General features: G+C 51.5%; 1 protein-coding gene across 10 annotated transcripts in view; it reads left to right on the forward strand.

Moving 5' to 3' along the window:
- Tsnare1 (t-SNARE domain containing 1) overlaps nucleotides 1-26,835 on the forward strand; it is a 107,965-nt gene that overhangs the window by 12,092 nt on the left and 69,038 nt on the right. Inside the window, exon 1 of one of the 10 annotated variants that reach the window (XM_045144726.1) lies at nucleotides 5,609-5,722. The exons of the other annotated variants lie outside the window; for them this stretch is intronic. The gene's annotated coding sequence lies outside the window, so the exon portion shown is untranslated. Of the gene's footprint in view, nucleotides 1-5,608; nucleotides 5,723-26,835 lie in introns of those variants that run through there. 10 annotated transcript variants of the gene reach the window in all.

A 26,835-nucleotide genomic window follows, 5' to 3' on the forward strand; every position in this document is an offset into this window, starting at 1 on the left:
GTCCATGCCTTTGCACATGTGTTTCCTAGACTGCCCTGTGGACCCGCGGCCCTGCGGCAGCCCCTCTGTACAGGCACAGCCCGCCCACGCCGGAGGACTCCATCCTCTCACCTTGTAGCTTGCAGGTTTGCTTCCTGTTTTCTCCAAACATGAAGTGTTGGTTCTTAAGTCCTTTCATTGCCTCGATCTCTGTTGTTTCACTCTGTTCTCCAGAAGCACACTGTGTGCATAGTAGCTTATACCCTGTTGGTGTCATTCCTTCAGTGACCCCCTGGAATAGTGGCAGTTAGAGTCCTGGGGTTCACCTGCTCGCTCAGGAGGCTCACACAGGAAGCCCTTAGCAAAATCTCAGTCACATCCATATTCCCTGCTTTAAGAGCTGGGTTGCTAGCCCGCTGGGGTGGAGATGGTGCCAGCCATGCTCTGAGGGAGACATGGACCAGGCCAGCGGCCCTCAGCACCTCAGACAGCACCTCTGGGCTTTGGTGACTGCCTGTCTCTGCAGCTTGTTTTGCCCACCAGACACTAGGTCTCTGGATGAGTGATAGAGGCTCAGAGATGCCTGGTGTCACTGCCACTGGCTCGTCCTGCTGCTGAGCACCAGCAGGGGAGTGTGTAGCTGGGAGGGGCCACGAGGTGGGGAAGAGCCTTGGAGTGGTCTTTAGGGGATGGAGGAGAGGGAAGGACCGAAGTGTACAAGGAACAGCTGTCCCTGTCATAGGCTTCTCGGCAGCACCTCCTCTGGAGGGGACACAGAACAGGCTCCATGTGTCTGTCTTAGAGGAGGGGCTGCTGAAGTCCTGGGCAGCTGAGGGTGGGCAGGCCCTTATGGGTAGAAGGTGGGTGTCTTGAGAACTCCAGTGGTGAGTGTGTTCCTGGGGGTGGGTCTCGATACTGAGCCCCGGCCTCACACTGCCTCTGCCCAAAATTTTCCCCATGTGTAAGCTGTTTCTCTGTCCTTTCGCTGGCTGCTTCCCCTGACCCTGGGGAGGAATAGTTTCTCCTGGGGTTATTTGGGAGCCTTTGAAATTCTCTGAACTGGCCATACCTCTGCTCTCCTTGACTGAGTTTCTCTGGGTTCCTGGTGGAGTGTGGGTGCTAGTCAGGACCTTTTCCTCTGGCCTCCACCAAAGATCTTAAATTTTTTTTATTAGAGAGAGAGAATTGGCATGCCAAGACCTCAGTCATTGCAATCATACTCCAGGCACTTGCACCACTTAGTGGGCATGTGTGGCCTTGCACATTCCTCACCTTTGCTCCACCAGTGATCTTGCTGTGAACCTCCCTCAGGCTGGAGGCTGGCCACCTGTCCTAGTATCTCCCTAGTTTAGTCTCAGAAGCTGAGTTTGTTGGGAAGGTCTTGGCTTAGAGCTGATGTTGTTTTGGTAGGCTGGCTGAGCTCTCCACCTGGCCATGCAGATCAGCCCCTGGCTGGGGCCTGTTGAGGCTCACATGGCTGACTGACTGCTTCTCGTCTTCCAGGCTTCTGAGAGCTGCCCTGGGGCTAGCGAGCACATGGTAGCCCTCCCCCTGGGCCACCACTTCATCACATCAAACTTGTGCCTATGTTTGGACTCAAGGAGATCTGGGCTGTGAACATGCAAGTGCTTGTTCTGGCTTTTCTTGCTTTCAGCTCTGTGACTGTGGCTGCTCCCAACAGTGGCCAAAACCCAGTGGGCAGGGCCAGTGCTGCTTTGGTGGCCGACGGATTTAAGGCTGGAGCCTGTCTTGGCTTCCTACCAGCTGCGTGGCATAGGACAAGCCCGGTCTTCTCTGAGAATCAGGTTGTTGGTGGGAAGCGATGACTCTCCACCCCATGGGCCCAAAGCCTGCTCAGATCTTTCTCTCATGGAAAGCCAGGCTGTGTGGTTGAAGGTGGATGGTTTTGCTCTTGTGCTTAAGAGAATGGGGTCACACCTCTCTCTTCCTTGTGGCCCTATCTCCCCAACTCCCAGCCAGACCTTGCTGTCTAGGACTATGGGCCATGCAGTTGTGTGTGTGTGGGGGCTCCCCATCTGTACCCTTGTGGCTCAGACACTGTTTGTTCCTCTGTCATCTTGGGAGGAAGGGACTGGTTGATGGAGTAGGCAGCACCGGGCTGTGTACAGAGCCAGGGGTACCACACTGACCTCCAGTGGTCCTCCTCAGGGAGGAAGACAGGTCTGGGAGGGAGGGAGTGTGCACTGCTGGCGTTCATAATGCCCTTTTGTGGTGGTAGTGATCGCGCTTCTGCCAGCAATTCTGAGCGTCATTGTGCGAGGTGCCTGGGGGTGCCCGCTGCATCCTGTTGACATGCAGTCAAGAGTTGCTATAACGACATAGATTCGTATAATTGCCATTTCCCCACCAGGTCCTTCTCTGGCACTTGGTTGCACACTCAGGACACATGCTTGTACATGCATGTGTGCAGAAGCTGGGGGGCTGGACCGGGTGTGCTTCTTGCCCCCCATGGCACTGCGCCTCATAGCATGTGGCCTCTGTTTGAAGGTTATCTGATGATCTGCTCCCCAAGGGGAGGGCTCCTGCATCTGAGCTGTGGTCTGACTCAGTGTCTCCCAAATGTGTGAGCAGCAGGCGCTGAGGCCGGGTACTTCCGGCCCTAGTTGGGCAGGGCTTGTGGGTCTGCGGTGGTGGGATATGAGGCAGAGCCGAGTCCTGCTTGGGCATGGTGCTGGCTGGGAAGCCGTCTGTGCACACACACGTGTGCGTGTGTGGGGTGGTGGAGGAAAGGAAGCACACTGCAGGGTCTTAAGCAAGAAAGTGCTTCATCTTATTTCCCAAGGGGTAGAACCCATGTGTTGCAGTCAGGATCTCATTGCTGGCAGAGATCGCGTGACCAAGAGCAGCTTTCGGAGGGGTGAAATGGCTTATTTTGGCTTACAGACTCAAGGGGAAGCTCCATGATGGCAGAGGAAAATAATGGCATGAGCTGAGGGTGGATATCATCCCCGGCCAACATAAGGTAGACAATAGCAACAGGAGAGTGTGCCAAACACTGGCAAGGGGTAACTGGCTATAACACCCATAAGCCCGCCCCCAGCAATACACTGTCTCCAGGAGCCATTAATTCCCAAATTTCTATCAGCTGGGAAGCTAGCATTCAGAACCTCTAAATGTATGGGGGACACCTGAATCAAACCACCACATCATTCCTTATAGCAAACTCACAAACAGGCCAGAAGGAATGGCTTAGCAGTTAAGACACTTGCCTGTAAAACCTAAGGACCTAGGTTCGATTCCTCAGGACCCATGTAAGCCGGAGGCACGTGTCTGGAGTTGGTTTGCAGTGGCTGGAGGCACTGGCATGTTCATTCTGTCTCTCTTAACTACCTCTTCTTCTCTCTTTCTCAAATAAATAAGTAAATGAATAAAGTATTTAAAAAAATCACATTTAAAAGAAAAAAGAAAACTCACAAACAGATGAAGGACATACACTCTGTGGTCCCCATCACCTGATGTTAATCATTCCAACTTTAATCACTGAAATAACTGTTAATCTAGAACTCTAGAACTTTCTTCCCAGCTGTCTTTTTCTCGTGGTTATCTCCCATGCTGCTCGTTTTGTACACTTCCTGTCCCTGACAGACAGGGCCTTCTGCTGGACAGTGATTGGTGCTGAGCTGGGATGGCCTTCCAGTGTGGGGCCAGTCTGGGTTGGGGGTCTGGTGGGAGTGTGAGGTCATGGACATGAGGAGCATGGAAGCTCTGGAAAGGGGATTCACAACCTAGGGTTGTTATCTCCTGTTACAGCAGGAGGCTCTGCTGCTTCCTGCAGGGTCCAGGCCATGGCATCCCCGAGACCCCCCTGCCCCTCTGCTGCATGCTGCCCTGGCCCCTGCAGCCGCTGATTCTGTCCTCTGGCTTGCTTTCCCCAGCGCCAGGCCGGGCCTCATGGCTGACATGCTGTGCCATGGCCTTGTCACTGCATCCGTGTCTCATTCTTTTACCTGTAATCCTTTGGGAAATAAGTTAATGTATCCAAGGAGAATCTGGCACTAGGTAAGTGTGCGACCAAGGTCGCAAGGTAGAGTTCCCCCCTCACCCCATCTTTGTCACCTTGGTCTTTTTTGTCATTGTCCTGTGATCTGGAAGTTTCCAGTGTAGGAGCGTGCTGGGTTGCCCCTGCTGGGCAGTTGCACAGGGGCTTAGACCTGGGAGGGTAGAGTGGGCACTTCCTTCTCCCCTGGGGACCACAAGGCCTGTTGGAGCTGCTGTGCTTGTGAAGGCTCTCCTGTCAGTAGTTCTAGCTGTGCATGAGGTGGTGTAGCCTGCTCCTCGGGCCACATGATGTGGGGCTACAGGCTGCTGAGTGAGGTTCGGGGACTGTGGATCAGAGACCTGATGCTAGCTGTGGTGCTGCTGCTCCCCTCTTTCTGGCTCGAGATGCCTGTGGTACTGGCGCCCGAGAGAGAGAAATGTGTTCAAGGGTTTGGAGGTACCTACTTCACACTGGGCACAAGGATGAAAGAGCCTCCACATCACCTTCCCCATGGCTGTGGAAAGAGCTAGGTGGCTTTTATTTCGAAGCTGTGAACCATTTTTCTTTTGCTATCTAGTTAGCCCATTGTGGTGCTTTGATTCAGGTGTCCCCTATAAACTTAGGTGTTCTGAATGCTAGGTCCCCAGCTGGTAGAGATTTGGGAATTAATGCTTCCTGGAGACAGTATATTGTTGGAGGTGGGCTTATGGGTGTTAAAGCCAATTTCCCTGTGCCAGTGTTTGGTACACTCTCCTCTTGCTATTGTCCACCTGATGTTGGTGAGGAGGTGATGTCCACCCTCTGCTCATGCCATCATTTCCTCTGCTATCATGGAGCTTCCCCTTGAGTCTGTAAGCCAGAATAACCCTCTTTTTTCCCCACAAGCTGCTCTTGGTCATGAGTTTTCTGTCAGCAATGTGAACCTGACTACAACAGTTAATTTGGTACCAGACGAGTGGGATTGGTGCTGCTGGAAACCTGACTCTAGTTTTGGCCCTTTGGAACTGCTTTGCAGGAGGATGTGGATGTGGTGAGTTTGAAATCGTGGCCTAAGAGGTGCCTTGCAGTGCTGTAAGTACAGCTTGATGGACTTTTCTGGCCAAAGTTGAAAGACCTGAATGCAGTAAGAACTATGGGCTGTGAGGTTTGGCTTATGAGGTGCTTTGTTTGGTCTGTGCTAGAAGCAGTTTGTGTGAGAGGCTTGCTGTTGTGGCCATGTCCTGAAAACTCATTCAGGGTTGCATTGCATAGAAATGGACTGGTGTGAACAGAAGGATATGGCACAGAAAAAAAAAAAAAAAAAAGAAATCTTTGGGCTGAAAACTGCTGCCCATTCATTTGCAATTATTTGAGAGATTACAACCATTGAGATTGGGCCAGCTGACCTGCACTGGGACAATAGGAAGAATGTAGACTCTTTTGAAGGGGTCTGAGTGCTCAAGGAGTGTCCTGTTCTTCAAAGTCTGCTTTATTCACCCCTCGATTAACAAATTGGCACCCTACCTGGTATTGTGGAGTATAGCAAATGCAGGAAAGAGCAGGTCATTGAATTTGCAACATGGTTTTATATTTTGGAAACAGCCATGGACAGTGTGAAGCAAGTTTGTTGGATTACCTACATGGAGACCCAATGGAGCCATGAGGATGAACCATGGGTTGCAGTGGAGACTCAGTGGAGAAGCCAAGACTATGATATGGTTTGCCAAGAAGAGCTGCTGGCACCAGATCAAGTTTTCCAAGACTGTGAGTAGCCTAGCTTGAGGGGTGGAATTGGAACTACAGAGACTGGTTGCTGGTTAGAATTATCAGACTTGGAGAGTTGTCATTGGTTAATTTTGGACTTGTAGCAACAGAGTTTGATGTTTGCCGTGGTTGCTTTTTGAATTGGCTGAATATTTCTTTGCTATACCCAATGCCATCTTTTGCAGTGTGGGTGTTTATTCTGTGCCATTATGGTTTTGTTTTTCTTTTCTTTCTTTTTCTGGTATTATGGTTCAGTTAAAAGATTTTGGACTGTGTGAAAGTTTGCATAACATTGGGATTGATTAAACTATGGGGACATTTAAAGTTGGATAATCCATTACATTTTACAACATGTATGGTTATCAGTTTATGGGGGCCAGGGGTGGAATGTGGTGGTTTGATTCAGGTGTTCCAATACACTTAGGTGTTCTGAATGCAAGGTTCACAGCTGATGGATATTTGGGAATTAACATCTCCAGGAGGCAGTGCATTATTGGGGGCAGGCTTATGGGTTTTATAGCCAGTGTCCCTGTGCCAGTGTTTGACACACTCTCCTGTTGCTCTTGTCCATCTGATGTTAGTGAGGAGGTGATGTTGACCCTCTGCTCATGCCATCATTTCTCCTGCCATCGTGGAGCTTCCCCTTGAGTCTGTAAGTCAAAATAAATCCCCTTTTCCCCCCTCAAAGGCTGCTCTTGGTCAAGTGTTTTCTGCCAGCAATGCGAACCTGACTGCAACATCTGTTGGTGTCTTGGCTCCTCTGATTACTCCTTGTGTGAGCTCACCTGGCATGGGTGTGTGGGATGTTGCACTCCCTGCGGCAAGGGGTTAGGGTTCAAGATTGGAAATTAGGGGAAAGGCTTGTGGATTGGGGGGAGACTACTCTGCCACCAGGAGACACTTGCTCCCAAGTGTGATGCTCTGTCTTTACTGCAGACCCCTGCCTTGGGATTGTGGAGTGGGATCTGGGGGTGTGACCACCCTGCTGTGAGGTTGTAGAGTGGGATCTTGGGGTGTTGACTACCCTGCCTTGGGGTTGTGGAGTGGGATCTTGGGGTGTTGAGTACTTTGTCATAGGGTTGGGGAGTGGAATCTGATCAAGGAAGAGGTGGGCTTCCGACATGGTTGCATCCCTAAGCCTCTCTTGCCTCCATTGGGACCTGTGTTTCCCATGTGTGCATTGTCTTCCTGTGAGCTCCCTGCAACCAACCCCCATGCACCTATGGCCTTGAGGAGAAGCACAACTGGGGACCCGCCTCCTGGTATTGAGCTCTTCTTAATTATTTTTATGTATTTATTAGAAGGAGAGAAAGAGAGAGAGAGAGAGTGAGTGCTAGGGCCTCTAGCCACTGCAAACGAACTCCAGATGCATGCGCCACCTTGTGGGACCTTATGTGGGACCTAGAGAATCAAATCTGGTTCCTTAGGCTTCGCAGCCGAGCATCTTAACCACTAAGCCATCTCTTCAGCCCATGGTATTGGGGCCTTCTATAAAGTGAGATTGGCTAGCTGGTTGCTCATGGAGTCACGGGTGTGGATTTATGTTTTATTTTATTGAGTGACGTGGTTTACTAATTTAAGGACCTTGAGAGACCATGCATTGTGCACTGTGACCTGCCCAGGTAGTACCTGGGGCTGCCTTGTGGACTGAGTCTTGTGGGGCCTAGGGAAGCTGGTAGCTGGCTCTAGGACCTGTGCGGCAAGGCCCTGCCTCATCCTCTACTGGCCTGACCTCCTCTTCCTATACTGGCTTAATATCATGTCTGCTGTGCCCTGCCTGCCTGGCACTGTAATGTCCTTTTTGATCCTCTGCCCTTGGGGTACCCTCCTATCCTCACCTTTGGGTATAGATGTCCAAATGGTGCCCATGAGCTGTCCTGGTGACAGACTTGCTTCAGTGCAGTGAAAGTGTGGTGCTCCTCATGGTGGTACCCTGTTCTCAGGCATCCTGTGGCTTCCGTGCAGGAAAAGGTTCAGGCACTGCTGGTGTTGGGGAACTTGCCTGGCCCTGGGCCCCGTGGGTTTTGCTGAATGTAGATTTGCCTAGCAATAACAGTGAAAAATACATGTACATGTACACGTGTGTATGTGTGTGTATGTGCATGCACGTACATGTGTACATGCTGAGAATAAATGCCTTTTAGGGCACTTTCCCATGACCCTCTTTGTCATTCTCCTCTCCAGTTCTGAGTTCTTTGTGGTCCCTCTGTCCTTTTCTCAAACTGTCTGCATTTGAGAGAACTCTCCAAGGCCCTGGAGTTTCCACTTCTAAAGTGATTTGCTTAGAAACCCAGACCTCAGTGAATAGACTTTAGTCTTTTCATTCTTCTCTGGCCGTCTGAATTTCAGCATGCTTCTCAGAGTTGGGATTGGGCTCCACAGCCTACTGGTCTCCTTGTGGCTGGCTGTCCTGGGTCCTGGTTCCCTCTGAGGGAAAGCTGGCTCTCAACCTCATGCTGACCTGAGGCCCAGGTGTCTGGTTTCCATTTCTGGATCTTGTGGGGTAGGGTCTTCTCAGGCCTGGCTTTCCTTCCCCCCTCCCAGTTAACTTTGTGGGGGGCCCAGTCGTCACCTTGGATTTCTGATCATGCTCTGCTTCAGACACCATGTGGCCATGCCAGTTCCTGTCTGGGCTCAGGGTTCATCGCCCAGCTCTGCCTCACAGGTGGCTGAATGGTTCTGTCCAGGTTCCCACCTTCCCTCCTGTCCAGCTTACAGCCAGACAGTGCTTTGGGGAGGAGGCTGGCAGTGTGGTAGTCACTAGTGACACTCTGCCCTTAGCATGTGGTGGTCTCAGGGGCCCACATGTCCTGATTGGAAGAGCAGCTGCACCTGGCTCCTGCTGTAGCATGCCTGGGACCTGGGCAGGTGTAGGGGTCTTTGTTAGGAGTAGTGAGGGCTGTGGTGGGCAGTGGGCAGCTGGCCTTTCCTGGTGCTCTGCCCAGTGGTCTTTATTGTCTAGGTCTGGCTTCTTGGACCAGATGGTGGTGGGTGCGGTATTGAGATTGGTGATTGAGCTGTGGGTCTTGGACATGTTAATTTAGCACTCCACTGCTGAGGCAGGTCCCCACACAGCCCACCCTCATCACCCTGATGACTAGAGCCCCATCCTTCCACGTGATTAGACGTGGAGTCAGCACGCCTTCCCTGGCATAGTTCCAGACTGGTGGAATATGTCAGCTTATTCATTTATGAGAGAGAGGCATACACACATACAACACACACACACACACACACACACACACACACACACACACACACACACACGGTGCTCCAGGGCCTCTAGCCACTGCAAATGAACTCTAGATGCATGTGCCACCTATGTCAGGGTTTCAGGCGTCCCTTACCTCTGCCCATCTGATGCAGAAGCAGCTCTGAAGGTGCTGTGTGGACGAGTGGGTGCTAGCCCCATAGATGTAAATGTACGGGTTGTGGTCCTTGTGCTTGTCAGTAACAGCGTCTCACCATCCTTTGGAGGTCTATAGAGATAGCCCAGTGTGCTCATGAGAAAGAGTCTTACCAGCTCCAGTGGGGCTCCCTGCCTTGTGTCTGACACGTCCAGCCTGAGCCTTTTCTAGAGATGCCTGGTCAGCACTTTTGCTCCCCTAGCTTCTTTGGAAGATCCTGTCTCTGGGCATGGAGCACTTGGCTGCTCCCCTTCTCAGCTCTTGGGGAGGCCACTCCACTGCCTTCTGGCTGGCATAGTGTGGGCCATGTCTTCTTCCTGCCAGCGCCCAGGTTTTGTAACCTTGTGCTTTTAGGAAGTCAGTGCAATATTCCCACGTGCTTCCTCTCCTGAGCTTTCTCTGAGCTCTTGGGTTTGTGGAGTGATTCTGTCTGTGTTGGTCCTGGCTGCTCTTACAACACAGAAGGAGGTTTTATAAACTACAGGAAGCAGATTCTCAGTCCTGAGATCTGCAGCTCTGAGGCCTGGGCACCAACAGGTGGTACCTGTTGGAGCCTGTTTCCTGGTTCAAAGATGGCACCTTCTCCTGTGTCTGTATGTGTGGGGACAGTGAGGCCCTTTTTTGGGAAGGGCTCTAACCTCATGCACGAGGGCTCTGCCCCACCCCACTGCTGTCCTTATCCTGGAGGTGAGGATGTGGGAGGACCGGGCACTGAGCCCGCGCAGGTCCCTGTGTGGCAGCGGAAGGTCTGCTCTCCCCAGTGCCTCCTCTCCTGCTCTCTCCTCACCTCTGCGGCCCCAGGCGAGTGTGTGAGGACACCTCGTACCTGAAAGCTCATAGAGGCCCTAGATTCTTCTTGGCCCCCTTCCTGTCCTTAGTTTCAGAGGGGGCTCTAGAAGCCCATCTTCAAGCTTGTGAGTCCCCTGGCTGATCGAGTAGTCAGCTCCTCCTTGGCACTTTTCATGTCTGCAGCACTGTTAGTTCAGTATCTTCCACTCAGCGCTGACAGTTCCCAGGTTTTGTCTGAAACTCCCCGTGGTTCCAGTGTTTGGCCCCGCTTTGTCGCCAGGGCCCATCCCAGTCAATTCAGGTTCCCTGGTAGCTGTGGTTCTGACATCAAGCTCCCCGGTGGCTCACACTTGGCTTGCTTTGATTGGCTGACTTATGCCAGACATGGTGAACAGCATCCACACATGTCTTATTGGCCAGGCCGGCTGTGTGGGGTTGAGCCCCGCTGGTGGGAGCAGGCAGGAGGTTGCTTTACACACGAGCCTGGCGGAGGTTACCAATGGCAGATGGTTTGCCAAGTGAGCTGTCTTTGAGCCCCCACTCCTGTGTTGTCGTCTTCGTGTGGTGGAGTGTCTTCTGCCCCTCCCTTAGACGGCATGCTGAATGCTTTCCAGGGGCCGAGCACGCCATCTTTGCTCTCGTGTAGTTGTGCGTGCCCTGCATGTTCCAGTGCTGTGGGCCAGCAGTTGACTGCTCTTAGCCTTCCAGATTGGGCCTTGGTGGCTCAGGGAGGGAGGACGCTTGTCCCTTCCTGTGGGGTGTGTCTGCCCTTGCCTGTGCATCCTCAGGGGCCTCACCCATCTGCTCATAGAGCGGCATTTGGCGAGCACATGGTATGTAGGCCCCCCTACTGATCACTGTTCCTCTCGCCTGCCTGTTTCCTGTGACCCTCCTTGCCCTGGTTTCCGTCCACTCCGTTGTCCAGACTCCTCAGCTGTGTGGAGGTGAGGAAAGTGAGGTTTCAGTTTTAAGGCCCTTTTCCTTGCTGGCTCAGGCCGACTCCAGTGACTCGTGTGGCAGGCCGGAGCCCCTTGGACCGTGGCCTGCACAGCTCCCATCTGGCAGTGAGCTTGGAGTTTGGGTCCCATGTTTCAGTGTGTGTGAACATGTTCTGTGTCTTCTGGCCATATTTTTCAAAAGTCCTTGTCTCCGTTTGCCCACAGTTTCTGGGAGCTCCTGGTAGACCAGGGACATTCTTAGCCTGTGTCTGTGCCCATGCTGCGTGACTTCCTTAGCCGGGCGTGTTTGCCGCCTGCCGCCTGCCTCGCCTGGCCTTTCCTCTCGTGGGCCCTCCTAGGACCCGCTCCTCCGTGGGATGCTCTTTGCCTCCATGTTCACTGTGTTACCTTTTACATTGGTGGCCACAGTCCGTATGGACGGTATTCTTCTTATTATGTGAGGCATGGATCAATTTTCATTTTTCCACATGGCTGAGCAGATGTGGCCGCACTGCATACGTGCAGCTCTTCTTTGATCCGCGGGCCGCATTTATCACACACTACCCTGCCGTAGTTGCCGGGGCTTATTTTTAGACTCTCCCCTGTCCCCTTGGTCTGTTTGTGTTTTCATGCACAGCGTGTTAATTATAGAGGCTTGCTGGCATTTTCAGTAGCAGCTCTATCATGATGTCATCCACATACCCAACGCTCAGCCATTTCAAGTACGCAGCTCTGTGGTTTCACTTCGTCCAGAGTTGGTGCCCACTACCGCTCTGAAGTCTGGAATGTTTTCCGTCTTTGTCCGTGGTCCCCTCCTGCTCTGCCCCCACCGCCCCCGCCCGCAGTCACCTGGCCTCCTGCAGTCTTGTCTATGTTTTGTGGACGTTTTATGCAGGCAGAGTTTTCTAGCGCCAGTCTGCTGGTGCCTGACCGCGCTTTCTCCGTGGGGTGCCGTCGGCACTTGCCCATGCTGTGGCGGTGCCAGTGCCTCCTTCTCTAGGATCCGTCCAAGTCTGCAGTCTGAGGCCTGTCGGTTTGGTTGGTTTCTCCTGCATGTTCTCATAAGTTTGCTTCCCCACAGGAATGTTCCTGTCAACTGTTTCACTCCATCAAGGTGCTGTTGGTGCTCTAGGTGGGCTGGGAAAGTTGGCATCACTGAGAAACAGAGCTGTGCCATTCAGGGACAAGGCTATCTCCATGGAGTCCAGTATTTATTTTGTGTTTTTTCAAGGTAGGGTCTCACTCTAGCCTAGGCTGGCCTGGGATTCACTCTGTAGTCTCAGAGTGGCCTTGAACTCACAGTGAGCCCCCTTCCTCTGCCTCCCGAGTGCTGGGATTAAAGGCTGTGCTGCTGCGCCCGGCCTGGAGTCCAGGGCTTTGTCACACACTGTACTTCGTCCTGGCTCCGCTGGGGTCTGTGTGCCGCACAGTCCGGTTGCTTCACTGGTCTCTCTTCCACTTGGCTGTTTGTGGTGAAGGCTGTTAAGTTTCTGTGCGGTAACATACCTCGCCGCATCACCAGAGTCTCGTGTGTCTCTAGGGTTCTGCCTGTGCTGCTCCTGTGTCCCCTTCTCATTGATCACCGTCGGTGGCACTGGGTGCTCTGTTCATAGCATGCTGCACCCTGCCATCTTCTCGAGCGGGAGCGTTGCCTGATGTTTCTTCACGAGGTAGATGCTTGTGGTGGTTTGATTCAGGTGTCCCCCATAAACTTAGGTGATCTGAATGCTGGATTCCCAGCTGATGGGGATTTGGGAATTAACACCTTCTGGAGGCAGTGTATTGTTGGGGGCGGGCTCAGGGGCATTATAGCCAGTGTCTGGCACACTCTTATGTTCCTGTTGTCCACCCTCTGCTCATGCCATCGTTTTCCCTGCCATCATGGAGCTTCCCCCTCCAGTCTGTATGCCAAAATAAACCTCTTTTTTTTTCCTACAAGTTGCTCTTGGTCGGGTGATTCCTGCCAGCAGTGCGAACCTGACTGCAACAGGGCTCATTTCAGGATGAAGGTATGTACCTCTTGAAGGCAGTTGCTCATGGGATGAATGTACGGTTTGTGTGTGCTCCGTGCAGCCCCACACAGGACCGCGTGAGCCTTCTCCCAGACGGCTGTTAAGAAGGGACGTCACATTCATGGTCTTCTGAGGGCTGAGCTGGCCCTGCGTTACTGGAAGACTTGGAATCTTATCTCTTATTGCTTAGTACTTCTGTGTCAGTTCTCATGACACTGGTTTTCAGTTTTCTTCTGCTTTGGACTGTGTTAGCAGGTTTCAGCATTAGTGTCATACATGTGTCAGAAAAGCAACCAGAGCTCGTGTCTGGAGCAGGGGGTGTGGCTGAGTCCCTGGGCACAGCCACCAGGGAGCGCTCTCCTGAGACACGCTTGCCCCACTTCTCCTGTCCCCCATTGAAGCATGCCTGACAAAGCTTTCTGGCCCTGTGGGTCACTGAGTTAGCATCACTGGCCTGACACAGTCCCATTTCTTCTAGCTCCTGTGTTCCATTCGTGTGGATCTTCTGGTTCTATTCTGCCAGCTGTCCCTCCTCCCTCATCTTTCTTTATCAGTTCTAGTGCCTCTCCCAGTTGGCTGCTTCCTTTTCTTTTCTCAGCTGGGTGTCATGTTTCAGGCTCATTCAGGCTGGCTTTGACCTTGTCATGTAGGGGAGGATGACCTCTACCTTTGCCTCTCAACTTCTGGGATCACAGATGTGTACTACCACACCTGTGGTTTTTGCTTTTGTTTTTCTTGGTGCTGGGGATCCAATCTAGGGCTTTTGAGTACTGGACAAGCTCTGTACTAGCTGAGCTGTTCCCCAGCCCTCTCCAAGTTTTCTTGATTAATTTAGCTGTTAGTTGTCATTTTGTTAATTTTTTTTTAGAAAAAAGCATTTTGATTTATTAATTAGGTCTAATGTTTTTCTATTTTCTGCCTCATTGATTTTTGCTTTTATTTGCATTATTTCTTTCCTTGTGGCTATTTTTGAATTATTTCATGTTCTTTTCCTAGCCTTTTGAGACAAGAGTTTAAATTGTTCATTTGTTCACACTTTTTTCATAAAAATGTTTAGAGTTACAAATTTCCTCTGATTCCTACTTTGACTGTGACTTATGGATTCTAATCATAGCATTTTCCTAAGTATTATTTTAAATGTTCGTTTATTTCACTTTCTGTTTGTCCTTTTCCTCTGAGTTGTTCAGAGGATCTTCTTTAATGGGAGGGGCTTCTTTAGGGAGTACTTCAGTGCCCATCTGTGCTGAGCCAGTGCCCGTGACCTAGCTAAATTGGCTTTTTACTTTGCCATTTTGTGGGCTGTCCCTGCTCTCAGCACAGGGAGCCCTGGCTGGTGTGGTCCTGTGCAGTGGGTTTCAGGGCATTGTTCCAAGACTGCCTGGCTGCTTTGGGGTTTGGATGTTCTTGAGGGTCTCATGGACTGGCACCTCAGGCGGCAGGTGTGTTTATGTGGAGGTCTGTGGGGCTCATTTGTCTTGTTGCCAGTGGTGTTATGTCATCAAGGTGGTATCTGCCAGCTCTTTCCCCTCCCTTTCCCCCTCCCTCCCTTTCCCCCTCCCTCCCTTACCCCCTCCCTCCCTTCCTTCCCTCCCCTTCCCTTCCCTCCCCTCCCACCTCCCCTTCCCTCCTCCCCTCCCCCTCCCCTCCCCTTTCCTACCCTCTTCTCTCCTTCCCTTCCCTTCCTTCCTGTTTTCTTTCCTTGCTCAGCCTCCTGAGTGCTGGGATTGAAGGCCACCATGCCTGGCTCCTCCCTGCTTCCTTTCTTTTGGGAAGACCTCACCACAAAAGCCAGAGCCGGAGATCTTCCTGCTTCATTCTCTCAAGTTCTCCACACCCAGATATTTTCTCTGTCCCCACCCCCTTTTTTTTGAGGCAAGCCCAAAACAGACTACCATTTTTTTTATGTGATATTGAGAGAGGGAGAGAGAGAATGGGTGCATCAGGGCCTCCAGCCACTGTAATTGAACTCTAGCTGTGTGTACGCCCTTGTGTTCTTGTGAGACTTTGTGGATCTGCATCACTGTGTGTCTGGCTTACGTGGGATCTGGAGATTCGAACATGAGTTTTTAGATTTCACAGGCAAGTGCCTTAACTGTTAAGTCATCTCTCCAGCCCTATTTTCTCCATTTTCAATGAATAAGTGTCTTAGGGAAGCACTCTGAGACAGTGTAAACACTGTAATCCTTAGTCTCTTTTGCACTAGAGTTCATGGAACATTTTTTTCATTATTAGTTATGTACATATTCAGTGTGTAAATAGCCACGTTGGTACTATCGTTAGCCTCCTCCCTGTCCTCCCCTCCACAGGGACCCTCCTTGTTGGGGAATGTGGGTCATGCATTGTGGGGTTAGCCATCAGTTATGGGGTAGAGGCAATGTCTGTACATAATATCTCAACTTGTGTCTCTAACAATCTTTTCACTCCCTCTTCCATGAACTTCCCTGAGCCATGTTAGGTTTATTTTAGGTCTACTTCAGTGAAGAGGTCTTGGAGCCTCTGTGTCTCCGGATCTCTGGTTTGGTAGGAGTCGAGTGTTCTGTGTCGATCTCCTTCACCCTTGTGCTGGTCATGGTACATTCTTACAAAACATAGAACTCTTCATGGTGGCTGCTAGCTCCATCTTCCCCCACAGCTTTCAGCCACTTGAAAAAAGATAGTCTTTCCTCCTCTTCACATACATGCCCTCATGGTTCTTAATCAGTGAGCTCTTCTTCCAGTTGTCTGCTGTTTTTTAATCTAGAGTGTGCAATGTGTGGTCCCCAGTGATGCTCAGAGATGGGGCTTCGGGAAAATGATGGGGTCCTGAGGGCTCTGACCTTATCAGTGGAAGAATCCATGGATGGCTTCACAGTTTGATGGATTGTTGGAAGCTGGCAAAAGCTGTAGGTTCTTGGGTTACTGGGTTGTGCCTGCAAGGTCTGTCGTATTCACAGTCTCCTCCTGGGCTTCCCGACTCTGGCCACTGAGACTGAGCAGCTTTGCGCTGTCATCCCCTCCCGGCCCCCAAGTGCTGCTGACCAGAAATAACCGAGCCAAGTTGTGAAAACCTTCTTCCTGTAAATCTTTTTTTTCTAGGCATTTTGTCACAACAATGGAAAGCTGACTAATGCATTGTTATTGCCTGTTTTCATGCAGATCGTCCCTAGTGGTATTGCCAGTCCTTTCCTGGCTGGCTCTTTTTGAGCTACCCACCCTTGTTGGAGCCAGGTCATGCCTTTGTACATGCCTGTGCCTGTCTTCCCCTTTATCTGCTGCTGGGTGGAATTAGCCCCTTTCTCCAAGGGCAATTAAGTCTCCCATATCTTTCCAGGGAAGAACACTGAGTTTGTGTTTGCCTTTGACTAAAGAACTGGACAAACCAAACGGAGAAGGATAATCGTTAATTTACCACATTCATGGAGGGAAGTACAGAAACAAGGAAAGAAAAGGAATATACCCACCCACATGGTCTGAGAGCCCACATGGTGGGCCTGGAAGAAATGTAGAGAGAGTTTGAGAGGAAAGAAAAGGAAGTGCTAGGAGCTCCTGCCATGTGAGGGGCAGAAGGGGTATAAAGGGGGTGGGGGAGACTCATCAGAATCTGAAGGTTCGTGAGTGAAGGGCATCCGCCCAGAGAGCTTGTAAACGTATTTATAACCTTATGGTGGTGGGCCCCACCTTTGCGCTCAGGTGAGTCACAGGGACAGCTGACTGGTCAGCCATGAAGAGGCCAGCCATGACTGGCAAGTTCTGGGGGCTGAACTTGGCCAACCACAATGTTAGGCTTAAGTCTTGGGAAGAAGACCTCCCTCCCATAAGGGGCCCAGGTGGTTTGTGGAAGAACAGACCTAAGGAGGAGATGAGACGTCAGATCCTACTTGATCTCTAACAAAGAGGAGACTGCACAGATGCTTTCAGGGGCCCTGTCACCCTCACTGCCTACCAGAGCTACCTGATTCCCTCTCACAGGCTGATGGGAGCTCAGTGAAGAGGCAGGGTTCATTCTGGGGATCCCCATCCTTGGGAACAGTCCTTTGCTGCCAAGAAGGTAGCCCAGCCTTGGGGTTCCGCACAGTAGTAGGTCTAGCTCCAGCCTTGGAGGGCTGCAGGCCAGGTTACAGAAGCCGCGGATGGGCGCCGTGAGGTGCCTGTAGAGCGGTGGGAGTCTGGTCCGAGTGGACAGCTGGCTGGGGTCTCTCTCGCTGCCTTTGGCCCAGGGAGCTTTGTCCTGGAGGCAGGGTTGAGCTACTTGGGCAGCAGCAGCCTTTAGGTAGGCGTTCCCTGGCACCCCTACTTCCTCTGGCACCCTGTAAACAGGATCTAGGCACTACAAGGACAGATGGCTCCCTTCAGGCCGGCAGGGACTTGGGGTCCCTGAGAAGAGGTGGCGCCAGCCTGGAGGGCACAAGGCGGGAGAGGTTGGTGACCTTGGCCGGTAGTCACGGAAGCTGCATGGTAGGAGGCTTCCTTGGGAGCAAGTGAATATTGTCTCCGTGGCCTCTCCTCGGCCATTCTTGGGCTCAACAGGCTGACAGTTTCTGCCCACCCCTCTGGCTGGTCCTACTGCCAGTTTCCACTCCCTGGGCTGTGAATGGCTTCTGTAGTCTTTGTCTGGCTTCCCCATGTCTGGCTCACCGTTGCCCAGTCTCCCCTCTCTGCCTCCTTCAGGAGTTCCCGGGTATGATCCTCTTGGGCCTGGCCTTGTCCTCTGGCTTGACTCCTTCTGCCCCTTCTGAGTACACAGGCTTCTGCCCTTGGGTTTTCTGGGTTCCTGTGTGTGTGCTCCTATGCTGGCTGGCCTCCTCTGGATGCCTCGGGTGCACCATCGGGTCCTAGACTCTTAGTACTCGGAGCTGCCAGCTAGATCATGGCCGTTGTGCCAGCCCCAGTGCTGGGTCCCTTCATAGCTCTCTGCTCCTGCGGTACCTCTTCCCCTCCTAGTGTCTGCACCATGGGGCTGTCCTGCCTCCAGCCCATCCCTGGGAGGCCCTTGTATCTGCAGTGCGGTCCTCTCAAGCTTGTGAGCATGCAGGTCCATCTTCCTGGTGGCTGTAGTGTCAGTGACAAGAAGTATCATTGCTGGAACCAAAGCTGTTCACTGCAGCAAGAGTCTGTCTTCCGGCATATTCCAAGCTCTGTCCTGACTGGTTGGCTGGCCCTGGACAGGTTGAGCTTTCGTTTCCTCATCTTTAAGCAGCTGTGAGAATTAAGGTTCCTCATGTGAGTAACGTGCCTGGTGAGAGCAGGAGCTGGTTAGGCGATGGTTTCTGAGCCCTCCGGCACCCATCCCTTAAAGCTGGGGCCAGGCTTTCTCAGCTGTCTCTTGGCATGCCGGTTCCTTTGCAAACATGTCTGTGTAAGTCCTGACCTCATAGAGTGCTGGGGATGCTATGGCGTGAGCCATGCCCAGCTTCTCTGGTCACTGCTTTTTCCCTGGTGAGGGCTGCCTGCCCTGTTCTCTACCCCAACCCCTAGTACAGGGTCAGGGATGCACTTGGAATGGACAGATCTTTGTGTGTCCTTAATCTGGGACAGGAAGTGGGCCCCAGTAGAGACCTGGCGCAGGCCTGATGATCATACAGGTTGAATGGGTGAGGCCCTGGAATGGTGTTAACCTTGGCAGGACAGCTCCAGTGGGTGCCCAGCTTCCTGCCCTAGGGTGAGGCATGGCAGGATAGGTGGGGCAGAGCACTGGTGGGCTCAGTGGGAGGTGGGTTGAGGTGCTGGAGCGGTAACTGGCTCTGCGGTGATACACAGGGACTGTGAGAGTTACAAGAGGAAGCTGAGGGCACAGCTTGGCAGAGGCACCGAGATGGTGGTCTGTGTACTGTCCAGTGAGGTCCCAGAAAGCAGTTTGGAGTACACAGCAGTTGAGGCTGCAGCAGGCATAGTTTAAGGAGGCTGGTGAGGTGGCAGTGCCTGCTGTCACCATAAAGGGGGGCTCTGGGCCAGTGGGAGCAGTGGATCTCACCCTGTGCCAAGATGGCCTTGGACAGGGCTGCTGGGGTGGAGGCTCAGGTTGGGTGCTGGGATCATGGGACGCCTGAAGTTTGACTTGGTGCAGCTCAGTGCACTGGGCCCTGCTGTTTCCCAGAGATGGGGCATACACCTGCTGGGTCCCTGCTTTCTTCCACCTGAGACCTAGAGTGACTGGTTGGGACAGAGAACGTGTGTGGCAATTCCTGTTCCCAGACTAGCCTGTCCGGCTTCCTGACTACCTGTGCTCCTGTCACTGCGCGAGCGCACAGAGGTCGCACGCGCTCCAGCGCACAGTAGAATGGAATGCGTCCGATGAGGTGGCTGGTGGCGATCTTGCCTCTTTACTGTGGCAGAAGTCCACGTGTGTGCGTTAACCTCGGCCCCTGCCAGCAGACAGTGAGTTCTCCTCCCCTGGGCTCTTGCTTCTCCTGGGCCCTGAGGCTGTGCCTGCACCAACCGTTCCAGCTGTTCCTCCTGTGATTGCGCCTTCGGGACCCTAGCTTTGACGTAGCCAGGCCCACCTGCCACTTGAATGTCTGTCCTCCTCCCTGTTATGCACCACCACTTCTCACTGACCTCCTCCTCTTGAAACCAGCAGACTGCCCTGCTCTTAGCACCCATCCATGGTGCCCACCTCAGTCAGCTGCCACGTGCTGTTTGCCCTTCTCACCTCTGCCTGCTTCTCCTGGAAGTCCTGTGCAGACCCCACTGGGCTCCTCACTCTGGTAGCTTCTCTGTGTGGGTGGTTTCTACAATTGTCCAGGGAAGTCCTTGAACCCCAAGCCCTAAGTCCATTTCTAATATTTTTATTTGTTTTATTTTTATTTATCTATTTGATAGTGACAGACAGAGAGAAAGAGGCACATAGAGAGATAGAGAATGGACGCGCCCGGGCCTCCAGCCACTGCAAACGAACACCAGACACGTGCGCCCCCTTGTGCATCTGGCTAACGTGGGTCTTGGGGAATCGAGCCTCGAACCAGGGTTCTTAGGCTTCACAGGCAAGTGCTTAACCGCTAAGCCATCTCTCCAGCCCTATTTATTTATTTATTTTTATTTTTATTTTTTTAGACCTCTACATTTTAATTCCTGGGTTAATGCCCAACCAAGAGCTGAGAAGGCTTCCCTTGATCTCAAAGGCACCCCAAATTTCCATATCATCAGTAGCTACACAGTCCATGAGGCTGGATGCCTAATCAGTTTCAATCTGGTGCTAAATGCCTGGAAGATTCCTGGAGAGCCACTGGTCTTTGGTTCGTGCCGGAAGGCTGGAAGAAGCTGGCTTCTAGTATCTGGAAAGGATGGCAGCAATGGTGTAGACGCACTTACCACCATTTCTAATTTTAATCAAAGAGTTGAAGAAAAAGAAGACCAGGAAGGATAATTATTATTATTTAAAATGTTTTTTATTAGCAATGTCCATGATTATAAAAAATACCCCATGGTGATAACCTCCCACCCCAACTTACCCCTTTGAAACTCCACTCTCCATCATACCCCCTCCCCATCTCAATCAGTCTCTCTTTTACTTTTGATCTCTTGATCTTTTCCTCCTCTTATGATGGTCTTATGCAGGTAGCATCAGGCACTGTGAGGCCAGGATATCCAGGCCATTTTGTGTCTGGAGGGAGCATGTTGTATGGAGTCCTGCCCTTCCTTTGGCTGTTAAATTCTTTCCGCCACCTCTTCTGCATTAGACCCTGAGCGAAGGTGTGATACAGATATTGCAGTACTGAGCACTGCGGTCATTTCTTTCCATCACATGATACCTTCTGAGTCATCCCAAGGTCAATGCCATCTGAAAAGAGAAGATTCCCAACCAAAAGTGAGAGTAGCATTAATATAAGGGTGTGAACATTAACAGAAGTGCTTACTGGGTAGTTTGATAAGCATAGTATATATATTTGGCCAGACAACAGCAGACATTGCACCCCTAGGGCTTATGGCTACCCCTGTTTCAAGTTTTCAGTATCAGGGATGTATTCCCTTCTCATGGAGTGGGCCTCCAGTTCAATTAGAGGGCAGTTGGTTTCCCCCATAACAGATGTGCCACTATTGTACCCATTGGCTCATTTGGCCAGACTGGCCAATTATAAGGCTTATAGTGTCTGCTGATGAGTATCTTCAGTGGTGATTTCTCTTTCTCCCATTGAACTGCATGAAGAATGGCTTCTTCCAGCTTTCTGTCAGCTGGTCTACATGGAGGAGGTTATCAGCTCAGTTCCAGCAAGATTTCTCAGTGGCCTTGCAGCCAAAGTATATGGAGTCTTTAACAATAGGGTCTTACCACCTATTCCTGGTAGGAAACCAAGGGCCTCAACAATTGCCTATAATGTTTTGGGGGCATCAGGGATCTCCCTGGCCAACAACTCACTGGAAGATACTCCATTCCTGGCACTGAAAATTTTCTAGCAACAATCTACAGCTCCTAAGTGTTCCATTCTCCAAGAAAGTAGCATTACATATGTTTTATTTATATCCTCTTAGATTTTGATTAGCTGTCCCTCCACCTTTCTTTTACTCAATCTCTTCCTCAGACCTCATTTTAGGTCTTCTCACCCCCATTAATCTATTCTTCTACTTACATGTATACAATACCATCCTATTAAGTGCCCCCTCCCTTCCTTTCTCTTCCCTTTCTATCTCTTTTCTAGCTTATTGGCCTCTGCTACTGAGTTTTTTCCTTGAGAAAGATAATTATTAAATTATTATATTTATTATATTTATTGAGGGAAGTACAGAGCCAAGGAAAGGCACCCACGTGGCTAGAGATCCCATGGAGGGCCTTGAAAAGAACCTCAGAAAGAAATGAGAGAAAAGAAAGTTCAAGGAGCTCCTGCCACATGGGGAATAAAGGGGATAAAGACCCCATGTGGAGAGTAAGGCCTTGGTGAGCCTGGGCTCAGGGACAGACTCACCCACAGCTGGAAGTCCCCAAGTGTCAGAGAGCCTGCCCTTCCCTTGCAAAGGTATTTATAACCTTATGGTGGTGGCTGTCTTCCTGCTGAGGTGAACCTGCGGGACAGCTGGTTGGTTAGGGCTAGGGGCTGTCTCAGGAAGAGATTACCCCTGACAGCAAGTTCCAGAGGCTGAACTTGACCAACCACAATGTTTAAATCCTAGGAAAGACCTCCTCCCCCTCTCCAGAAGGGGTCCAGGTTGTGGGAAACAGGTGTAGGGAAGTAGGCCAGAGATAAGAAGTCGGATCATCTTTGATTTCTAGCAAGTGCAGACTTTCCTGTCTTTTTTACCTTCAGGGGTCCAGTCACCCTCTCTGTACCCAGCTCTGAGCCCCTCTCAGCACACTCGCATGCTGCATCCAGTCAGCTGTCCTTCCTGGGAGTGCCTCTGACTCCTCCTTGTACACATGTCACTTCCTCTCTGGCATGGGGTGGTCCTTGCACTGCCCTCTTGCTATTTGAACCAGAGTGTGGGGACTCACTTCCATTCTTCATGCTGCCAGCTGATCTTCCTGGGTTTTCCCAGCCTCTCCAGCAGCCTCCATGCCTCCCCGCTCCTCCCTCCTCCTGTGGAGCCTGACTCGCTCCCTGTAGTCAGTTCTTGGAGCAGCAGTGAGTAGTCTCCCCATCCAGGTCTCACACCAGTTGTTGGCCATTGTTAGCTCATCCACAGGCTCTCTCAGGAATGGAGGGCCCACAGGACCCCTCGGAGCAGGCAGTGGTCTGTGATCACTGCGCCCCTGAGCTGCTCACTGAGGAGCTGCTGGGACTCTGGGACCCCAGGGACACCCCATCCACATTCTCTGCAAGCCTGGGTTGGCGTTCTCACTGGAGTAGCCTGGGCTGACCCTCCACCGTACGCTCATGTCCCCGAGACCAGGGGACATTAGGCACACAGTGCCAGGTACAGGGTTGGTGCACAGGGCCAGCCTGTGGGTTAGGTTCATGCAGCCACCTGGGCAGAGCTTGGTGGCTCCCTGGAGACAGTGGGTTGCCCCTGGCTCCTGACTGGGGTCCCAGCCTCCACTTGTTTGCAAGACAGATTTGTCAGGGTGATGTTCCATTGGAATCTTACAAATGGGGCGTTAATGCTTCAAAGTTAGATGTGCATGTAGTCAGAGAGTAAACGAGCTCTATAAGATTAATTAAGAACAGCAGTAATCCCCAGTGCCCCTCACTCTGCCCTCCCCAGAGTCACCGCTTCTCATTCTCTTAGTACATTCTTTTGATGTTTATCTTCTCTCTAAATAGCATGTTGTATTGCTACTTGATTTTTTCAAGTCATTTGCATGGTATTTATTGACTTGCAAGATGAGAATTCAAGTCTCTGTGCCTCTCCAAGGCACGTGCATGCCTATATCCCCCGTGAACCCCGTGAAGGTGAGCAGAGCCTCCTGGGTGAGGAGCGGGGTCCCCGCCCGGACGGGGTCTTCCATGCTCCTTCTGCTGCTCCCTCCTGCACTCCTCTTCCTTGTCCTCTGCTCTTGCTCTGTGCCCTATCAGCACATGATGTGCATAGGCCACATATAACACACAGGCAAAATGTCGTTATTTTAATTGAATTTTTGCAAAGAGTTAACCATTTTGTTTATTCTTTCTACCTGTAATTTTTCCAGTTGATGTAATCACTATTGCCCTCTTTAAGAACATTCTCAGCAAGAGTGGACAGAGAAGGTCCACATGATTCGTGGAATCAGTGTCACTCAGAGCTATGCTTAAACAACAAAAGGAAAAAAAAACAAAACAAAACAGATTTTGCCATCTCTCATGTAACCCTGGTGTGCCACTGTGGGAGTGCCAGTATCTGGCTCTGCTTCTGTCTCCTAACAGGCCCAGGCTGCAGGGTGCTGGTGGGGTGAACGGAGAGGAGATTGCACTTTGCGCTTCGTGTTGAACACGGGTTGTGGGGCCGTACTCTCCTCCCCACCTGCAGCATTGATCTGTGAGCGCGTTTCTGTGGGGCTCCTTGGCCAGTGTTCTCTCTCTGTCTCAAAATCTGTCTTGATTTTGATGGCTTTGCTGTAATGCTCAGTATAGTCAGGGGTGGTTGCCTCGGATTTTCCCACAGCTATTTCTTGAATAATTTGGTCTCTTTGTTACTGCATGCAAAATTTGGAATCACCCTGTCAGGTGGATTGCTGCAGATCAACTGGTGAGCATGAGCATGGGTCAGATTGGCATCCTCATGTTCCGCCTTCCGGCCTGTGGGCATGTCAGGTCTGTGTGTGTTGGTAAAGGCTTCTTTTCTGCCTTTCAGTCAAGCCCATGCCATTCTCCAGCGAGAGTGTACATATCTTCTCTTAACATCTTTTTGACAGAACGAAAACATTTTTGGTGTTATCCATGGTACCATTCTGAATTTTACAATATTCCAAATGTTTGTTGCTGGGGTGCACATGCTGTTGGTTTTCTGTGTGTGCCTATTGTGCATGCTCAAGGTGTATGTGTGCATACATCGGTGTGTGGGTGCACGTGTGCATGGAGGCCTGAGGTCTTCCTTAACCCCTGTCTACCTTATTTATGAGACAGTATCTCTCACCGATCTCAGAGCCCACTGATGAATCTAGGTTAGCCGGCTGGTGAGCCCAAGGGCTGCACTTGTCTGCACCGCCCGAGCGTGCGCTGGGGTCACAAGTGCGTGCTGCCCTCCTGACTTCACACGAGTGCAGGCGTGTTTCCTCACTTCCTCTTAGTGTGGCAGGCACTTTGTGCACTGGGCCATCTCCCCATGCTGCAGTTTTTCTCACCAGAAGCCAAGTTTGGCTTACATGTGGTGATGCATACCTTTAGTCTCAGCACTTGAGATGTGGAGGGAGGACAATTGCCATGAGTTTGAGGCCAGCCAGGGCGGCAGAGTAAGTTCCAGGTCAGCCTGGGATAGACTGAGACCCTGCCTTGAAAAATCTCCTCCCCTCAAAAAAGCAAAAGTCCAAGTGTGGAGACAGTATTTAATTTTAAAATGCTTGGTTTCTTCCCTATAAGTGTGGGAACTTTGACACGTGCAAGACACTCAGCCTTGTAGGGGTCTTCCTTTACCCCCGGTGCCCCTGTCACTCTGCTGGCTCACGGTTGTTCGAGTTGGGTGTCCTCAGTGTTCTCCTGCTTCCCTTGTTTGTTACCACACGTTGGCTCACCTGCCAGCTTCTCTGTGTCTGTGAGGAGCGCTTCCTTCCATCGTTTTGGCCATGATGGCAGGACACTGCTGCCCGGTGCCACTTGCTGTCGCCAGCACCAGGCGCCCGGGGCTGAGGTAGCCCAGGCCTCCCACACCTCTTGTGACTTCCGAGTCCTTCCGCATCCTGAAGTCCCCCTCAGTGTTTTCCTTTTATGAGGAAATCAGGCTTTTCCTATGGAGTGTGACTGGATTTTTGTGCCCTGATTTCATATCCAGCCATCTTGCTGTAGTCGCTTTTGTGAATTACAGCAGTTGTCACGAAGTGTTGTGAGTTTCCTATACAGAGGATGCCATTTGTGGATAGCGCAGTCTCCTCTTCTGTTCCATGAGTTCACGGTGGCATGGCTCCCTCCCTTTCTGGGCTGTGTTTGGCCTTGGTCAGGATGTTGGACAGACACGGGATTGGCATGCTCTGTCTTACCATAGGACACATCCCGACGAGCCGTCCTGAGCCGACGGCGTTCCAGTGCACCGCTGGGCTGGCGGTGCTGAGTCCTCTCAGCAGCCAGCTGTGGGGCAGGGCATCTCGCACCACATGTGACCGTCATGTGTCCATCCAGAAGGTTCCTATGTAGACACTGAGGAACGTAAACCCCCAAGACATGGTCTCCAAAGACATGGGCAGCAGTTCCCCTGGTCAGGTGTTGGTGGGGAGCAGCCAAGATCGCAGAGAAGGATTGTATTACATATCACAGCCCGGAAGAGGCCTCCTCTCGAGCCCAAGTGCACGCTTAAGGCTCCATCATGGCCCACTACCACACAGTGCGGGGCCCTCGGCTCCACCTACGGGGCGTCTTCCCACTGTTGCAGCTGAATGCAGCTGTGCAGGCTGGCTGCTCTTCCCGGCGCTCCTGGAGGAAGGGTCCCTTGATGCCTTCTGGAATTTTGCTATGAAACTGTTTTTAGAAAAAGTTTCGACCTTTAATTTTCCTAGTTGCGAGAAGCAGTTTGGGAGGTGATCAGATTGATTATATAAAATTGTACCCACAGCTTCTCCTTGCCAGTGCCACGGCAGCACTGCAGTGGGCAGCTCAGGGAACTCGAAGCACCCTGCCCCATTGCAACCCTGACCCACGACCGACCTACCGACAGTTTCTAGGTGTGACAGTCATGGGAAGTTGGATAAATTGCCCCAGGTCAGGTAGGGGAAGCTTTGACAACCACGTGTTACACAGGACTCTCTCTTCTTTCTCCTGGGCCTGTGCCTCTTGCCTTCTTTCATAATCGCCTTTGACTTGGACTTGGCATTTTTTACAAGTCTTTATGAAGATGTGACTTCTGGCTTTCTTGATTTTTCTGATCCATGTTAATGTTAGAATCTTGTTGATGTCTGCATATGTTGTCATGCTTTTCCTCCTCCTGTCTGCATCTGATGCTTTTCTGTGTCTTCTGACTCCCATCTTGAGTGCTTATTCAGCATTTTGCCTTTGTTCTCTTAAATTTCCAGAGACCCACTGTTTTAGCTGAGCATCACACAATGCTTTTAATTTTTGTTCAGTTCTAAATATTTTCTAATTCCATTGTGATCCAGGAAAGATTTTGAAGTGTATTTCATCATTTCCAAACATGTGCTTGTCTTCCCAGTTTCTTTTTTCATTTTGTATGCACATATATGCGTGGGGTACGTATGGCGTGATGCATGTTGTGGCGTGCACATTGTGCATACAGATGCCTGTGCACCACGCACATGCACCAGAGCCTGGAGGATTTGGGGCTGCCCCTCTGCATTGCTCACGTGCATGCTTCCTTGGAGCCGGGTCTCTGCCTCTGGCGGGAGCTGCTGTCCATTGGCCAGTTACGTGGGCTGCGGTTACAAAATGTGCCCAGCTTGTTTTCCAGTGTGGGTTCTGGGGAGTTGAATTTGGGCCATCTCA

The sequence above is a fragment of the Jaculus jaculus genome, chromosome 2 (genome assembly GCF_020740685.1).
Source record: "Jaculus jaculus isolate mJacJac1 chromosome 2, mJacJac1.mat.Y.cur, whole genome shotgun sequence".
Taxonomy (NCBI): Eukaryota; Metazoa; Chordata; class Mammalia; order Rodentia; family Dipodidae; genus Jaculus; species Jaculus jaculus.